Below are 17,608 nucleotides of genomic sequence, written 5' to 3'. Positions count from 1 at the left end.
TGTGACAAAACTGCACATTTTAGTGTGGCCTTTTATTGTCCCCAGCACAAAGTGCACCTGTGTAATGATCATTCTGTTTAATCAGCTTCTATATATGTCACACCTGTCAGGTGGATGGATTATCTTGGCAAAGGAGAAATGCTCCCTAACAAGGACGTAAACAACTTTGTAAACAATATTTGAAAGAAATAATATTTTTGTGCATCTCATGAAACCAACACTTTACATGTTGCGCTTATATTTTTGTTCAGTATACATTACGACAATATTATTACATTATGGCAGTATTACTACATTATGACACTATTATTACAGTATCATTAAATTATGACAACATTATTACATTAAGACAGTATAATTACATTAAGACAGTATAATTACATTAAGACAGTATAATTACATTAAGACAGTACAATTACAGTAAGACAGTATAATTAGAGTATCCTTAAATTATAACAACATTATTACATCATGTCAGTATAATTACATTATGACAGTATAATTACAGTAAGACAGTATTATAACACAGTATTATTACAGTAACACAGTATTACATTACAACAATATTACATTATTACCACATTATGCCAGTATTAGAGTATTATTACATTATGACAGTATTAGAGTATTATTACATTATGACAGTATTAGAGTAGTACTACATTATGACAGTATTAGAGTAGTACTACATTATGACAGTATTAGAGTATTATTACATTATGACAGTATTAGAGTAGTACTACATTATGACAGTATTAGAGTATTATTACATTATGACAGTATTAGAGCAGTATTACATTATGACAGTATTAGAGTAGTATTACATTGTTACAGTAGCATCACATTGACAGTATTACATTACGACAGTATTAGAGTATTATTACATTATGACAGTATTAGAGTAGTATTACATTACGACAGTATTAGAGTATTATTACATTATGACAGTATTAGAGTAGTATTACATTACGACAGTATTAGAGTAGTACTACATTATGACAGTATTAGAGTAGTATTACATTACGACAGTATTAGAGTAGTACTACATTATGACAGTATTAGAGTATTATTACATTATGACAGTATTAGAGTAGTACTACATTATGACAGTATTAGAGTAGTATTACATTATGACAGTATTAGAGTAGTATTACATTATGACAGTATTAGAGTAGTACTACATTATGACAGTATTAGAGTATTATTACATTATGACAGTATTAGAGTAGTACTACATTATGACAGTATTAGAGTATTATTACATTATGACAGTATTAGAGTAGTACTACATTATGACAGTATTAGAGTAGTATTACATTATGACAGTATTAGAGTAGTACTACATTATGACAGTATTAGAGTATTATTACATTATGACAGTATTAGAGTAGTACTACATTATGACAGTATTAGAGTAGTATTACATTACGACAGTATTAGAGTAGTACTACATTATGACAGTATTAGAGTAGTATTACATTATGACAGTATTAGAGTAGTACTACATTGTTACAGTAGCATCACATTGACAGTATTACATTACATTGACAGTAGTATGACAGTATGACAGTAGAATGACAGTGGTATGACAGTGTTATTACAGTATTATGACAGTATGACAGTACTATTACATTACGACAGTATTATTTCATTGACAGTATTATTACATTATGACAGTATTATTACAGTATTATTACATTATGACAACATTATTACATTAAGACAGTATTATAACAGTATTATTACATCATGACAGTATTATGACATTATGACAGTATTATTACATTATGACAGTATTATGACATTATGACATTATGACAGTATTATGACAGTATTATTACATTATGACAGTATTATGACATGACAGTATTATGACATTATTACATTATTATGACTGTATTATTACATTATGACAGTATTATTACATTATGACAGTATTATTACAGTATGACAGTATTATTACGTTATGACAGTATTATTACAGTATTATTACGTTATGACAGTATTATTACATTATGACAGTATTATGACAGTATTATTACATTATGACAGTATTATTACAGTATGACAGTATTATGACAGATAAGATTCTAGTATAATTATAGATTATATATTCTAGTATATTATAGATTCTAGTATAATTATAGATTATAGATTATAGTGTATTATATATTCTAGTATAATTATATATTCTAGTATAATTATAGATTATAGTATATTATAGATTCTAGTATAATTATAGATTATATATTCTAGTATATTATAGATTCTAGTATAATTATAGATTATAGATTATAGTGTATTATATATTCTAGTATAATTATATATTCTAGTATAATTATAGATTATAGTATATTATAGATTCTAGTATAATTATAAATCATAGTATATTATAGATTCTAGTATATTATATATTCTAGTATAATTATAAATCATAGTATATTATAGATTCTAGTATATTATATATTCTAGTATAATTATAAATCATAGTATATTATAGATTCTAGTATATTATAGATTCTAGTATAATTATAGATTATAGATTATAGTATATTATATATTCTAGTATAATTATAAATCATAGTATATTATAGATTCTAGTATATTATATATTCTAGTATAATTTTAAATCATAGTATATTATAGATTCTAGTATATTATAGATTCTAGTATAATTATAGATTATAGATTATAGTGTATTATATATTCTAGTATAATTATAAATCATAGTATATTATAGATTCTAGTATATTATAGATTCTAGTATAATTATATATTCTAGTATAATTATAGTATATTATATATTCTAGTATAATTATAGATTATAGATTATAGTATATTATATATTCTAGTATAATTATAAATCATAGTACATTATAGATTCTAGTATATTATAGATTCTAGTATAATTATAGATTATAGATTATAGTGTATTATATATTCTAGTATAATTATAAATCATAGTATATTATAGATTCTAGTATATTATAGATTCTAGTATAATTATAGATTATAGTATAATTATAGTATATTATAGATTCTAGTATATTATATATTCTAGTATAATTATAAATTATAGTATATTATAGATTCTAGTATAATTATAGATTTGAGTATATTATAGATTCTTGTATATTATAGATTCTTGTATATTATAGATTCTTGTATATTATAGATTCTAGTATAATTATAGATTATAGTATAATTATAGATTCTAGTATATTATAGATTCTTGTATATTATAGATTCTTGTATATTATAGATTCTATTATAGACTGGGTGGTTCGAGCCCTGAATGCAGATTGGCTGACAGCCGTGGGAAATCAGACCGTATACCGCGGGTACGACAAATGCGCTTATTACGTTGTTAACCAGTTTATAATAGTAATAAGGCACCTCTGGGGGTTTGTGTTATATGGCCAATATACCACGGCTAAGGGCTGTATCCAGGCACTCTGCGTTGCGTCGTGCTTAAGAACAGGTGTATTGGCCATATACCACGCCCCCTCTGGCCTTAAGGCTTAAGTATATTATAGATTATACTATACATCTGTCCACAAAACCAAAGAAAGAGGTGGGGGCCAGGTTGGAAGGGTACAGGGGAACAAATGGGGGTCAGGTTGGAAGGCTACGGGGGAACAACCTGGGCGGCAGGTAGGAAGGGGACGGGGGAACAAATGGGGGTCAGGTAGGAAGGGTACGGGGGAACAAATGGGGGTCAGGTAGGAAGGGTATGGGGGAACAACCTGGGCGTCAGGTAGGAAGGGTACGGGGGTGCTCCAAGGGTGTGTCTGTGTGTGTGTACTCCAGCCAAGAAAGAATAGCCACTATCCAGCTCTGCCCTCTCGGGTGGTTATGTCTTGCTGGTGGTTGAGACAGCGGTCAGTCGGTGGGTCGGTCTGTGTCTGCGCGTGTGTGTGTGTGTGTGTGTGTGTGTGTGGTTAGAGTAACCACAGCCAACAGTGCAGGCCTCCACTCTAAGCAGGCATTCAGCTCAGGGCATCACAGGGGTTTTCTGGACCACTTTATGTTAAGAAGGGCTCTAAACAGCCTACAGGACCACAAGACCAAACACCAAGAAGGGAGCAGAGCGAAGGAGACGAGAGGAGAGATTTAAATACTACATGCCACAACAGGGCTGGACTGTCTGGCCCCATTCCACAGCCACTGACTTCTCCAGTGTCCTCTCCACTGCCCTCTCCACTGCCCTGTCCACTGCCCTGTCCACTGCCCTGTCCACTGCCCTGTCCACTGCCCTATGGGACCTGGTTGAAAGTAGAGCTGAGCCCTATGGGACCTGGTTTAAAGTAGAGCTGAGCCCTATGGGACCTGGTTGAAAGTAGAGCTGAGCCCTATGGGACCTGGTTGAAAGTAGAGCTGAGCCCTATGGGACCTGGTTGAAAGTAGAGCTGAGCCCTATGGGACCTGGTTGAAAGTAGAGCTGAGTCCTATGGGACCTGGTTGAAAGTAGAGCTGAGCCCTATGGGACCTGGTTAAAAATAGAGATGAGCCCTATGGGAGCTGGTTAAAAGTAGAGCTAAGCCCTATGGGACCTGGTTGAAAGTAGAGCTGAGCCCTATGGGACCTGGTTGAAAGTAGAGCTGAGCCCTAACAGACCTGGTTGAAAGTAGAGCTGAGCCCTAACAGACCTGGTTGAAAGTAGAGCTGAGCCCTATGGGACCTGGTTGAAAGTAGAGCTGAGCCCTAACAGACCTGGTTGAAAGTAGAGCTGAGCCCTATGGGACCTGGCTGAAAGTAGAGCTGAGCCCTATGGGACCTGGTTGAAAGTAGAGCTGAGCCCTAACAGACCTGGTTGAAAGTAGAGCTGAGCCCTAACAGACCTGGTTGAAAGTAGAGCTGAGCCCTATGGGACCTGGCTGAAAGTAGAGCTGAGCCCTAACAGACCTGGTTGAAAGTAGAGCTGAGCCCTATGGGACCTGGCTGAAAGTAGAGCTGAGCCCTATGGGACCTGGTTGAAAGTAGAGCTGAGCCCTAACAGACCTGGTTGAAAGTAGAGCTGAGCACTATGGGACCTGGATGAAAGTAGAGCTGAGCCCTATGGGACCTGGTTGAAAGTAGAGCTGAGCCCTAACAGACCTGGTTGAAAGTAGAGCTGAGCCCTAACAGACCTGGTTGAAAGTAGAGCTGAGCCCTATGGGACCTGGATGAAAGTAGAGCTGAGCCCTATGGGACCTGGTTGAAAGTAGAGCTGAGTCCTATGGGACCTGGTTGAAAGTAGAGCTGAGCCCTATGGGACCTGGTTGAAAGTAAAGCTGAGCCCTATGGGACCTGGTTGAAAGTAGAGCTGAGCCCTATGGGACCTGGTTGAAAGTAGAGCTGAGCCCTATGGGACCTGGTTGAAAGTAGAGCTGAGCCCTATGGGACCTGGTTGAAAGTAGAGCTGAGCCCTATGGGACCTGGTGTAAAGTAGAGCTGAGCCCTATGGGACCTGGTGTAAAGTAGAGCTGAGCCCTATGGGACCTGGTTGAAAGTAGAGCTGAGCCCTATGGGACCTGGTTGAAAGTAGAGCTGAGCCCTATGGGACCTGGTTGAAAATAGAGCTGAGCCCTAACAGGCCTGGTTGAAAGTAGAGCTGAGCCCTATGGGATCTGGCGTAAAGTAGAGCTGAGCCCTATGGGACATGGTTGAAAGTAGAGCTGAGCCCTATGGGATCTGGCGTAAAGTAGAGCTGAGCCCTATGGGACCTGGTTGAAAGTAAAGCTGAGCCCTATGGGACCTGGTTGAAAGTAGAGCTGAGCCCTATGGGACCTGGATGAAAGTAGAGCTGAGCCCTATGGGACCTGGTCCGAGCTGAGCCCTATGGGACCTTGTTGAAAGTAGAGCTGAGCCCTATGGGACCTGGTTGAAAATAGAGCTGAGCCCTAACAGGCCTGGTTGAAAGTAGAGCTGAGCCCTATGGGATCTGGCGTAAAGTAGAGCTGAGCCCTATGGGACCTGGTTGAAAGTAGAGCTGAGCCCTATGGGATCTGGCTTAAAGTAGAGCTGAGCCCTATAGGACCTGGTTGAAAGTAGAGCTGAGCCCTATGGGACCTGGTTGAAAGTAGAGCTGAGCCCTATGGGACCTGGTCCGAGCTGAGCCCTATGGGACCTGGTTGAAAGTAGAGCTGAGCCCTATGGGACCTGGTTGAAAGTAGAGCTGAGCACTATGGGACCTGGTTGAAAGTAGAGCTGAGCACTATGGGACCTGGTTGAAAGTAGAGCTGAGCCCTATGGGACCTGGTTGAAAGTAGAGCTGAGCACTATGGGACCTGGTTGAAAGTAGAGCTGAGCACTATGGGACCTGGTTGAAAGTAGAGCTGAGCCCTATGGGACCTGGTTGAAAATAGAGCTGAGCCCTAACAGGCCTGGTTGAAAGTAGAGCTGAGCCCTATGGGATCTGGCGTAAAGTAGAGCTGAGCCCTATGGGACCTGGTTGAAAGTAGAGCTGAGCCCTATGGGATCTGGCTTAAAGTAGAGCTGAGCCCTATAGGACCTGGTTGAAAGTAGAGCTGAGCCCTATGGGACCTGGTTGAAAGTAGAGCTGAGCCCTATGGGACCTGGTTGAAAGTAGAGCTGAGCCCTATAGGACCTGGTCCGAGCTGAGGCCTAACGGACCTGGTTGAAAGTAGAGCTGAGCCCTATGGGACCTGGTTGAAAGTAGAGCTGAGCCCTATGGGACCTGGTCCGAGCTGAGCCCTATAGGACCTGGTTGAAAGTAGAGCTGATCCCTATGGGACCTGGCTGAAAGTAGAGATGAGCCCTAACAGACCTGGTTGAAAGTAGAGCTGAGCCCTATGGGACCTGGCTGAAAGTAGAGATGAGCCCTAACAGACCTGGTTGAAAGTAGAGCTGAGCCCTATGGGACCTGGCTGAAAGTAGAGATGAACCCTAACAGACCTGGTTGAAAGTAGAGCTGAGCCCTATGGGATCTGGCTTAAAGTAGAGCTGAGCCCTATGGGACCTGGTTGAAAGTAGAGCTGAGCCCTATGGGACCTGGTCCGAGCTGAGCCCTATGGGACCTGGTTGAAAGTAGAGCTGAGCCCTATGGGACCTGGTTGAAAGTAGAGCTGAGCCCTAACAGACATGGTTGAAAGTAGAGCTGAGCCCTATGGGACCTGGTTGAAAGTAGAGCTGAGCCCTATGGGACCTGGTTGAAAGTAGAGCTGAGCCCTATGGGACCTGGTTGAAAGTAGAGCTGAGCCCTATGGGACCTGGTTGAAAGTAGAGCTGAGCCCTATGGGACCTGGTTGAAAGTAGAGCTGAGCCCTATGGGACCTGGTTGAAAGTAGAGCTGAGCCCTATGGGACCTGGTTGAAAGTAGAGCTGAGCCCTATGGGACCTGGTTGAAAGTAGAGCTGAGCCCTATGGGACCTTGCTGAAAGTAGAGCACTAAAAATGGAGTATGGTGCCATTTGGGACAAAGCCCCTATGTCTTTCTCTACTGACTTGGTTACATATTTGTTCTGATAACTGGCTGTAACATCAAGTCTCCAGTTATCTCTAGTACAACATCTCCCCCTCATCTCCCCTTCTCCCTTCTCCTCCATTCTTTTTATTTATTTTATTTAACCTTAAACAGAAAAAGCCCATTGAGACCCAGAGTCTCTTTTTCAAGGGAAACCTGGCCAAGAAGGTAGCAACTGCCCAAGGCGGCGCAGGCTGAGTCAGGGAGCCGTCGGAGAGGTCGGAAGGACGACCCCACCACCGTACTCCCCAATCCGACAGTCAGCCGGGCTAAAGGACTGCATACCCGTAGAGAGACAGCTAGGGGAGAGTCGAGCTACCGCAGCCGACCCCAGATGGATGAACACCAAAGGAGGTGTTTCGAGTGTGGCGCCGGGGACACCTCGCATGGAGTTGATGCCATCAGCGGGCCCGGGAGACGAGCCGGGCTATGCAGTAAACTACGTCACCTCCTGTTGGGCCCACAGACCACCAACCACCAGGATACATGGCCAATCAATCAATCACATTTATTTATAAAGCCCTTCTTACATCAGCTGATGTCACAAAGTGGTGTACAGAAACCCAGCCTAAAACCCCAAACAGCAAGCAATGCAGGTGTAGAAGCATGGTCCCGGTGAAAGTTGACGGTCATGACACTCATGCTCTGTAGGATTTCGGGAGCATGGTAACGCTCATACAAGTGCCTGCTGGCACATCTGAGCGACCGTGGTGAGGAGTTGTCTGTCTCTCGCGTCCACGGCAACACCAAGAAGGTAATCGACCGGGCAGGCCACCATCGTGATGCCACAAGAGAACTGCCAGATGGTGGTGGGTGCCGTACCCCTACTCGTTGAACGAGATTGTCCGCTGTTCACGGCACTGTGGAGCCGGAGACCGACGAGAGCGGGGACGGACCGTCGCCTGGTTCCATATGAGCCTTGGAAAACTAGTGCCGCAGCTGCCCGGGGTGTCAAATCACCGCCCCAAAAGCACACTTCCGGCACCCGCTGATTCCGGAAGTATCATTTAAACGCATTGCCATGGACATAGTGGGCCCACTGGTAAAAACATCCTGAGGACACCGGTACATTCAGCTTATAGTAGATTATGCCACCCGATATCCCGAGGCTATTCCCCTATGGGCGGCAGTCTCCACCTCTTCAGCCGGGTGGGCATCCCAAACAAGATCCTGACCGACCAAGGTACCGAGTTCATGTCCCGACTAATGACTAATGAAGGCTTTGCGTCTCCTACAGACAGATGGGCTCGTCAAACGGTTCAATAAGACGCTCAAACAAACGCTGCGGAAGATGAGGGAGCGGACGACAGCCATATGGCCAGTGGTAAGGGAACATATGGGGAAGGCCCAGTGCGGCCAAACCAAGGTCTACAATCAGGCTACCCAGCCCAGAGAGTTCCATGTGGGTGAGATGATAGTTTTAATCCCCACCGCAGAAAGTAAGTTCCTGGCAACATGGCACGGGGTCGTATGAGGTAACAGAGAAGCTGGGACGCATAAATTACCGCGTACGGCAGCTGTTAAGATGGAAACCCCAAAAAGATTTACAACGTGAACCCATTGAAGAGGTGGCACGTGTGGACAGCCTTGGCCGTGTTGTGGTCAAAGCCCAGAAGTATGCGCTCCGGGAGTTAATCGATCGTGAGCTTATCGAACGACCCTCATTGAACACCACGTCCGCACCCGGTCCAGAGAAACGTTCCCGAAAAAGAGGCTATACTGGATCCCCGAAGGAAGGCTGTGAAGCAGGAGGCGGCTATGCTGAGGATGGGAGTCATCGAGGAGTCCCACAGCGCATGGTGCCCAAACCAGACGGTAGTCTGCGTTTCTGCAATGACTTCCGGGCTTTTTTTGTTCAATGCCGAGGGTGGACAAGCTCATCGACTGGTTGTGAAACGCCCGGTACCTGCCCAAGGTATATTGGCAAGTACGTTTGGCAGCCTCCTCCCGGGAGAAAATGCCATTCTCAACAACGGATGGCTTATACCAATACCATGGACTGAGTCCTCCGACCCCACCAAACAGTACGCACAGGCCTATTTGAATGATGTCATCATCCACAGCCAAAGTTGGGAAGAGCACCTGACACGCCTCCAGGCGGTGCTGGACTCGCTCAGGCAACCCGGGTTGACAGAGAACACCCAAGAAATGCAAGCTGGGGTTTGAGGATGTGGAGTACCTTGGGTATTTAATCAGACGGAGGAACGTCAAGCCCCTGGAGAGGAAGGTCCAGGCAGTTCGTGACTGGCCTGTTCCCCGCACCAAGACACAGGTGAAGTCCTTCCTGGGGCTGGCGGGATACTATAGCCAGTTTATCCCCAACTTTGCAGCTAAAGCCTCTCCCTTACCGATCTGACCAAGGCCCGCCTCCCGAAAACAGTGAAGTGGTCGGATGAGGCTGAAGCGGCGTTCAGGAGGAAGCTGAAGGAAGCCCTGTGCTCCCATCGGATTCTCGTGACACCCGATTTACAGGTACCGATGCTGGTGCAGACAGATGCCTGAGACACGGGACTTGGGGCCGTCCTGTCCCAGGTACACAATGGGGAGGAACATCCCAAAAGGGAAGAGAGTAGGGTGAAGGAGGAGAGGACAGGAAAAGGCTTTGTAGATGAACACATACAAATGTTGCTTTCGGCGCATATAAAATGAGGGCCAATAAGGGCCAACCCACCATTTGGCAGAAGGTGCAATGGTGGGTGAGTGACTTGGCATTTGTCATAAAGCATTAGGATGCATGATAAACAGAGTCCAGTCTCTGTTAGACAGAGGAGGCTGCATGGTAAACAGAGTCCAGTCTCTGTAAGACAGAGGAGGCTGCATGCATATACAACAAGTGACCATAATCAATTACAGAGAGAAGGGGCCTGAAGAAGCTTCTTTTTACAGTAACACACTGTACCCTATGAAGACACAGTAACACACTGTACCCTATGAAGACACAGTAACACACTGTACCCTATGAAGACACAGTAACACACTGTATCCTAGGAAGACACAGTATGAAGACACAGTAACACACTGTACCCTATGAAGACACAGTATGAAGACACAGTAACACACTGTACCCTATGAAGACACAGTATGAAGACACAGTAACACACTGTACCCTATGAAGACACAGTATGAAGACACATTAACACACTGTATCCTAGGAAGACACAGTAACACACTGTACCCTATGAAGACACAGTAACACACTGTACCCTATGAAGACACAGTAACACACTGTATCCTAGGAAGACACAGTATGAAGACACAGTAACACACTGTACCCTATGAAGACACAGTATGAAGACACAGTAACACACTGTACCCTATGAAGACACAGTATGAAGACACAGTAACACACTGTACCCTATGAAGACACAGTATGAAGACACAGTAACACACTGTACCCTATGAAGACACAGTAACACACTGTACCCTATGAAGACACAGTATGAAGACACAGTAACACACTGTACCCTATGAAGACACAGTAACACACTGTACCCTATGAAGACACAGTAACACACTGTACCCTATGAAGACACAGTAACACACTGTACCCTATGAAGACACAGTAACACACTGTACCCTATGAAGACACAGTAACACACTGTACCCTATGAAGAAATCCATTATTGTTGGTCTGTCAATATGCCATCAATAGGAGTAGATACCAATCTACCTCCTCTGGAACTACAAAAGCTTTGAGTTGAACCATGGTTAGAACCCAACACTTCAAAACACATCATTAAATAATGTACCATTTCACTAGCAACTGCAAGAACTGGTCAACATCGTCTCCTTCTGACCAGGAGAGGGGAAGATGCTGCCTGGCAGGCCTATTGCGCAGCTGAGCATTGGGAATTTGCCTGAATGAACACAACTAAAGGACAACAGTTTGGTCAGAGGGCCGTGTGGGTGTAAAGAGTGAACATATGGATTACTTTCAGAGACAAAGCTAGTCAACCCTGAGCCATGTTCAATGCCAGACATGATTTAACACTGTCATGAGGATATGGCTGCATACACAGGTGGCTAGAAGGCTTCCCTCCCTCCCTTCATCCATCCCTCCCTCCCTCCCATCATCCATCCCTTCCTCCCTCCCTCCATTCATCCCTCCCTTCATCCCTCCCTTCATCCCTCCCTCCCTTCCTCCCTCCCTTCATCCCTCCCTCCATTCATCCCTCCCTTCATCCATCCCTCCCTCCCTCCCATCATCCATCCCTTCCTCCCTCCCTCCATTCATCCCTCCCTTCATCCCTCCCTCCATTCATCCCTCCCTTCATCCCTCCCTCCCTTCCTTCCTCCCTCCCTCCCTTCCTCCCTCCCTTCATCCCTCCCTCCCTCCCTTCATCCATCCCTCCCTCCCTTCATCCATCCCTCCCTCCCTTCATCCATCCCCCCCTCCCTTCATCCATCCCCCCCTCCCTCCCTTCATCCATCCCTTCCTCCCTCCCTCCCTCCATTCATCCCTCCCTCCCTCCCTCCCTTCCTTCCTCCCTCCATTCATCCCTTCCTCCCTCCCTCCCTCCATCCCTTCCTCCCTCCCTCCATCCATCCCTCCCTCCATCCATCCCTCCCTCCCTCCATCTATCCCTCCCTCCCTCCCTCCCTCCCTCCCTCCCTCCCTTCCTTCCTTCATCCATCCCTCCCTCCCTCCCTTCCTCCATCCCTTCCTCACTCCCTCCCTTCATCCATCCATCCCTCCCTTCCTCCCTCCATCCATCCCTTCCTCCCTCCATCCATCCTCCCTCCCTCCCTCCCTCCCTCCCTTCATCCATCCATCCCTCCCTTCATCCATCCCTTCATCCATCCCTCCCTTCATCCATCCCTCCCTCCCTTCCTCCATCCCTCCCTCCCTTCCTCCATCCCTACATCCATCCCTTCCTTCCTCTATCCCTCCCTTCATCCCTCCCTCCCTCCATCCATCCATCCATCCCTTCCTTCATCCATCCCTCCCTTCCTCATCCATCCTTCCCTTCCTCCATCCCTCCCTCCATCCCTACACCCTTCTGGAGCAGCTAGCTGCCCATCTAATCTCTGGGGAAGAATAAAATCTGTTCGAAAGAGAGGGCGAATTGAGGGGGGTCCCGTCTGGCTGCAAAGAGAAACAGTGGGGGGTGAGAGGAACAACAGGGAGGGGGGGGGCACAGATACACAGTGATGTCAGAGGTGATGGAGGGCCAGTTGGCGACACAGACAGCTTCCTACTCAGGTTGGGGGTATGAGGAGCTGAGCTGAATGTAGAGGGCACTGAGTCAAACTCGGAGAGACCGTGAGGTGAGACGCGGATGCAGCTTGAGCCCCACCCTCTTCAACATATACATCAACGGATTGGCCAGGGCACTACAACATCTAGACACCGCTGTCCTAGAGCATAGAAAACTAGACATACCTCGGGCCTAAACATCAGCGTCACAGGTAACTTCCACAAAGCTGTGAACGATCTGAGAGACAAGGCAAGATGGGCATTCTATGACATCAACAGAAGATTTGACATACCAATTAGGATCTGGCTAAAAATAATTTAATCAGTTATAGAACCCATTGCCCTTTATGGTTGTGAGGTCTGGGGTCTGCTCACCAACCAAGACTTTACAAAATGGGACAAACACCAAATTGAGACTCTGCATGCAGAATTCTGCAAAATACAGTGTAAAACATAACACACCAAATAATGCAGAGCAGAATCAGGCCGATACCCACTAAAATACAGAAAAATTATACAACCATCAAAAAAGAGAGCGAGAGCGAGAGAGCGAGAGAGAGACCTACTGGACCTACTGACCTTTGTTACTAGCAAAACACTGGTGCCAACCACAGCAAAACACTGGTGCCAACCACAGCAAAACACTGGTGCCAACCACAGCAAAACACTGGTGTCATAACTCGCTAATAATGAGTGATTCTGAACCTCCCACTGCACCTAGAAGAAGAACAAGACATAAGACAAAAAGTCCTCAAAAAATATTTGATAAAAAAAAATAATAATTTGGTCTTACTGCTTTTAGCCCATTGAAACGCATTGAATAACAGATTCACTACATGGAACAGATGGTTCCTCCTCCTTTAGATGTGTCCATTGTGTTGATCAGGATTGTTTTACATGTATTTAACCCCTTGTTCTGTCGCACTAAACAGTCTCCATATATACTTCCATTCATCATTTCCCAACCGGGACCGTGGCACCTTCAGACCAGTCTGTGTCCGTGAGAGTCTCAACTTTCCACAGAGGGGTCGTATTAGTCTGTAGCCCAAACTGTTTGGACACTTACAGACCAGTCTGTGGGCGTGAGAGTCTCAACTTTCCACAGAGGGGTCGTATTAGACTGTAGCCCAAATTGTTTGGACACTTACAGACCAGTCTGTGGGCGTGAGAGTCTCAACTTTCCACAGAGGGGTCGTATTAGTCTGTAGCCCAAACTGTTTGGACACTTACAGACCAGTGGAGGCTGCTGAGGGGAGGACGGGCTCATTATAATAGCTGGAATGGAGTCAATGGAGTGAAATCAACCAGATAGAAACCGCGTCTTTGATGTGTTTGATACCATTCCAGTGAATCCATTCCAGACATTATTATGAGCCTTCCTCCACTGCTACAGACAGGAGTTGGCACATCAGCTGTACCGACTTCAGACGAGTCTCCAGACTCTTGTGGGGGTCGTAGAGTAAAATGGAGAACACCGTGTTCGTGATGAGTCTCGTCTTTTTTTCCAACTGGTACCGGGGGCCCTTTACACAAGGCCTGTAGGCGTCCGAGTGAAAAACAACCGACATGTTCCTGAGAGTCGACAGATATAATAGTTTTGTTGGCCAAACCATTCGGACGCTACAGAAGATTTTGTTGAAAATACAGATTTTTTCGGGACGTCTCGGGGTCTGACAAACACCGCTCTGTCATCTTTCATCGAAGATCCAGAAGTGTTACATCGAATGTGGTGGATTGAGATGCAAAAAAATAAATAGATATTTATATCTGAAACTGAATTACTTTTATGGGGATGTTTTTATTATGCTAATTTCATCAACCTTAGGGGGCAAAGTAATCCAAAAGTTACTAAAAGTAATCAGATTACGTTACTGACTGAGGTAATCCAAAGCTATGTTACTAATTACAATTTTAGGCTGGTAACTAGTAACGGATTACATTTCTAAAGTAACCTACCCAGCCCTGCACACACACACACACACACACACACACACACAGAAGAGCCTAGTATCAACAACTTGAGAATAGCAGGCTATCACCAACTGAGAAGTTCTCATCAGTAGTGAGCTACAAAACAAAACCGATTGAATCGGATGATGATTAATATGATCAATATATGATGATATTTCATCAATATTTTTAAAAAAAGAAGGAGAAAACAGTAAACGCAGACTATGCAAATCAATGCAAACGTCCCCTGCGCTGCACTATAGGGCTACGTCGATAACGTAGCCTAATGTCAAACTTTTTCCAAGCAAATAAGCGGTCGAAAAGGCGGTAACACATCACACATTGCAAATCCATTCTATTCAAAAACGATATGTATATTTTCGTCCAGCTTTTTTGCAATGCAATGCGAACGAATGAGTTCTATGTAACTCTTGAAACTTGAATGATTCTCCAACTTTGAATTATGGAACTCAGACTCTTGACGTTCAAATAAATAGCTCATATACATTATCTTCTATACATTATCTTCTAAACATTATCTTCTATACATTATCTTCTAAACAATGCTTTTTATAGCTTTGGATCTATTCAACCAATTCACATAGAATAAGAACCCTTTAAAAAATAAATAGTAGATGAAGAATATAACCTGATCTAAACAGCATGTTAAGGAATCATTTGTTTTGTGTTACACTAGCTGATGCACCCTCAACTCCGTTCTCTTATATCGAGGCGGAGTTCAGCTTTGATGACTGGTCGCGGAATTTGCAAGCAACAACATGAGTCGATTCTTGTAAAAAATGTACATTCTGAAAACGCTTACCTGTACTTATGCTTGTCCCGTACAACTGATGCCCACATGCAAATGCCGAAATTCCAACTTTCAATAAAAACTTTTAGGGAATACAACCACGGACTTCTCCTTAGTTGAGGGTTCCTCCGCTAAAAGGGGATTCATTTACGCCTGAGTAGCAAAACAAAACGTTAGTTATCCGAAGAGTAGACTTCTCAAATAACTGAAAACAATCCAGGGAAATTATTTTCTGCACGCAAATAATAAGAAATAAATAAAAGTCCTTCATACAATGTATTCACAAATGTGCGCGAAGCCTAAATATGAAATTACATTGAATCATAAATTAATCCTTGCTAAATTAAGACGGGACTGTTGTGCGCGTTCGTCACTGGTAGCGTCGCTTGACACCAGCGGCTCGTCAGCAACATTAAAAAGGTACTTCCGGGTCACGGAACTTCGGAAAGTTTCAGAATAAAAGTCCCCCACGTCAAATATTTTCTTAGCTCCATTGTTGGTTAAGGGCTTGTAAGTAAGCATTTCACGGTAAGTTCTACACCTGTTGTATTCATGATATATTCTAAATAATTGCTAAACATGAACAATTATTCATATTTGTTCATTTTTACCTGACATTTGCATTAAATGTGAGTTTTAAATTAATAGCTCCAATGCAATCAAATCAAATGTTATTTATCACATGAGTTGAATACAACAAGTGTAGACTTTACAGTGAAGTGTGGCAGATGTGTTGTTGTCTTCCCTTACCACCTGGGGGCGGCCCGTCAGGAAGTCCAGGATCCAGTTGCAGTGGGAGGTGTTAGTCCCAGGGTCCTTAGCTTAGTGATGAGCTTTGAGGGCACTACGGTGTTGAACGCTGAGCTGTAGTCAATGAATAGCATTCTCACACAGGTGTTCCTTTTGTCCAGGTGGGAAAGGGCAGTGTGGAATGCAATAGAGATTGCATCATCTGTGGATCTGTTGGGGCAGGATGCAAATTGGAGTGGGTCTAGGGTTTCTGGGATAATGGTGTTGTGAGCCATGACCAGCCTTTCAAAGCTCTTCATGGGTACAGATGTGAGTGCTACGGGTCAGTTGTCTGGAACAACTGATGCTCTCATGCATGTTTCAGTGTTACTTGGCTCGAAGCGAGCATAGAAGCAATTTAGCTCATCTGGGAGGTTTGTGTCACTGGGCAGCTCTCAGCTCGTGGCATGTGCTTTCCTTTGTAGTCTGTAACAGTTTGCAGGCACTGCCACATCCAACGAGCGTCGCAGCCGGTGTTGTACGATTCAATCTAGTTTTTACATCTCAACTGTCAGTAGAAACCACATTTGTTTAAGCAAGTCAGCCATATCAGCTATGTCTTTTTAAAAGGCAGTAAATGAGGCTGAATGAACTGTTCCGCTGCCAGACAAGGCTCTGCTGATAGCCAGGTGTAGCAGTGGTAAGGTGTTGGGACAGCTTTAAGTAGGCCCTAACAGTTTTTTGGGCACCTTTGTTACCATTATAGCGTAATTAATGTGTTGTTTAGTGTTGTGTTGTGGCTTTTGTTTTTTGATGTCCCACCAAGATTTAAAATCGCCACTGTCAGGTAGATGGACGTAATCCATGTGTGTTTGTTCACTAACGTTACAGAGATAACATCAATGAATTCATTCACGATAACATGAGATGTTGTATTTTGGATGAATTTTCAGGGGAAAAAAAAAGATGATTGCATTAATGTTATCTAAGAATGTGTATGTCAGACTCATTGAGTAGGATTGGTGAACGTCTTGAAATAACGCTTCCGTGGACATCGTCAAAAGATCAATCTGCAATGATGTGCCGAAAGTGGTGTAACCTGTACACACACAGATTGTTTGGTGTGTTTCAGGAGCTGGTATACTGAACCCTGATCTTACTTCTGTGTTACTGTTGATGATAATTTGTTATGAATAAAGTATAAATTAATAAATTGCTTAGCACCAGTAAATGAACAAGAATCATAAAAATAAAATACAAAATATTTGGATTGTATTACAATTGTGCATGACCAAAGGTATGTGGACACCTGCTCGTCGAATATCTCATTCCAAAATCACAGGCAGTAATATGGAGTTGGTGCTTTAACAGCCTCCTCTCTTCTGGGAAGGCTTTCCACTAGATGTTGTAATATTTCTGTGGGGACTTGCTTCCCAAGAGCGTGGTGGGCGATTAG

The sequence above is a fragment of the Oncorhynchus clarkii genome, chromosome 6, assembly GCF_045791955.1.
Source record: "Oncorhynchus clarkii lewisi isolate Uvic-CL-2024 chromosome 6, UVic_Ocla_1.0, whole genome shotgun sequence".
In the NCBI taxonomy this organism is placed as follows: domain Eukaryota; kingdom Metazoa; phylum Chordata; class Actinopteri; order Salmoniformes; family Salmonidae; genus Oncorhynchus; species Oncorhynchus clarkii.
This window is presented reverse-complemented; position numbering follows the sequence as displayed.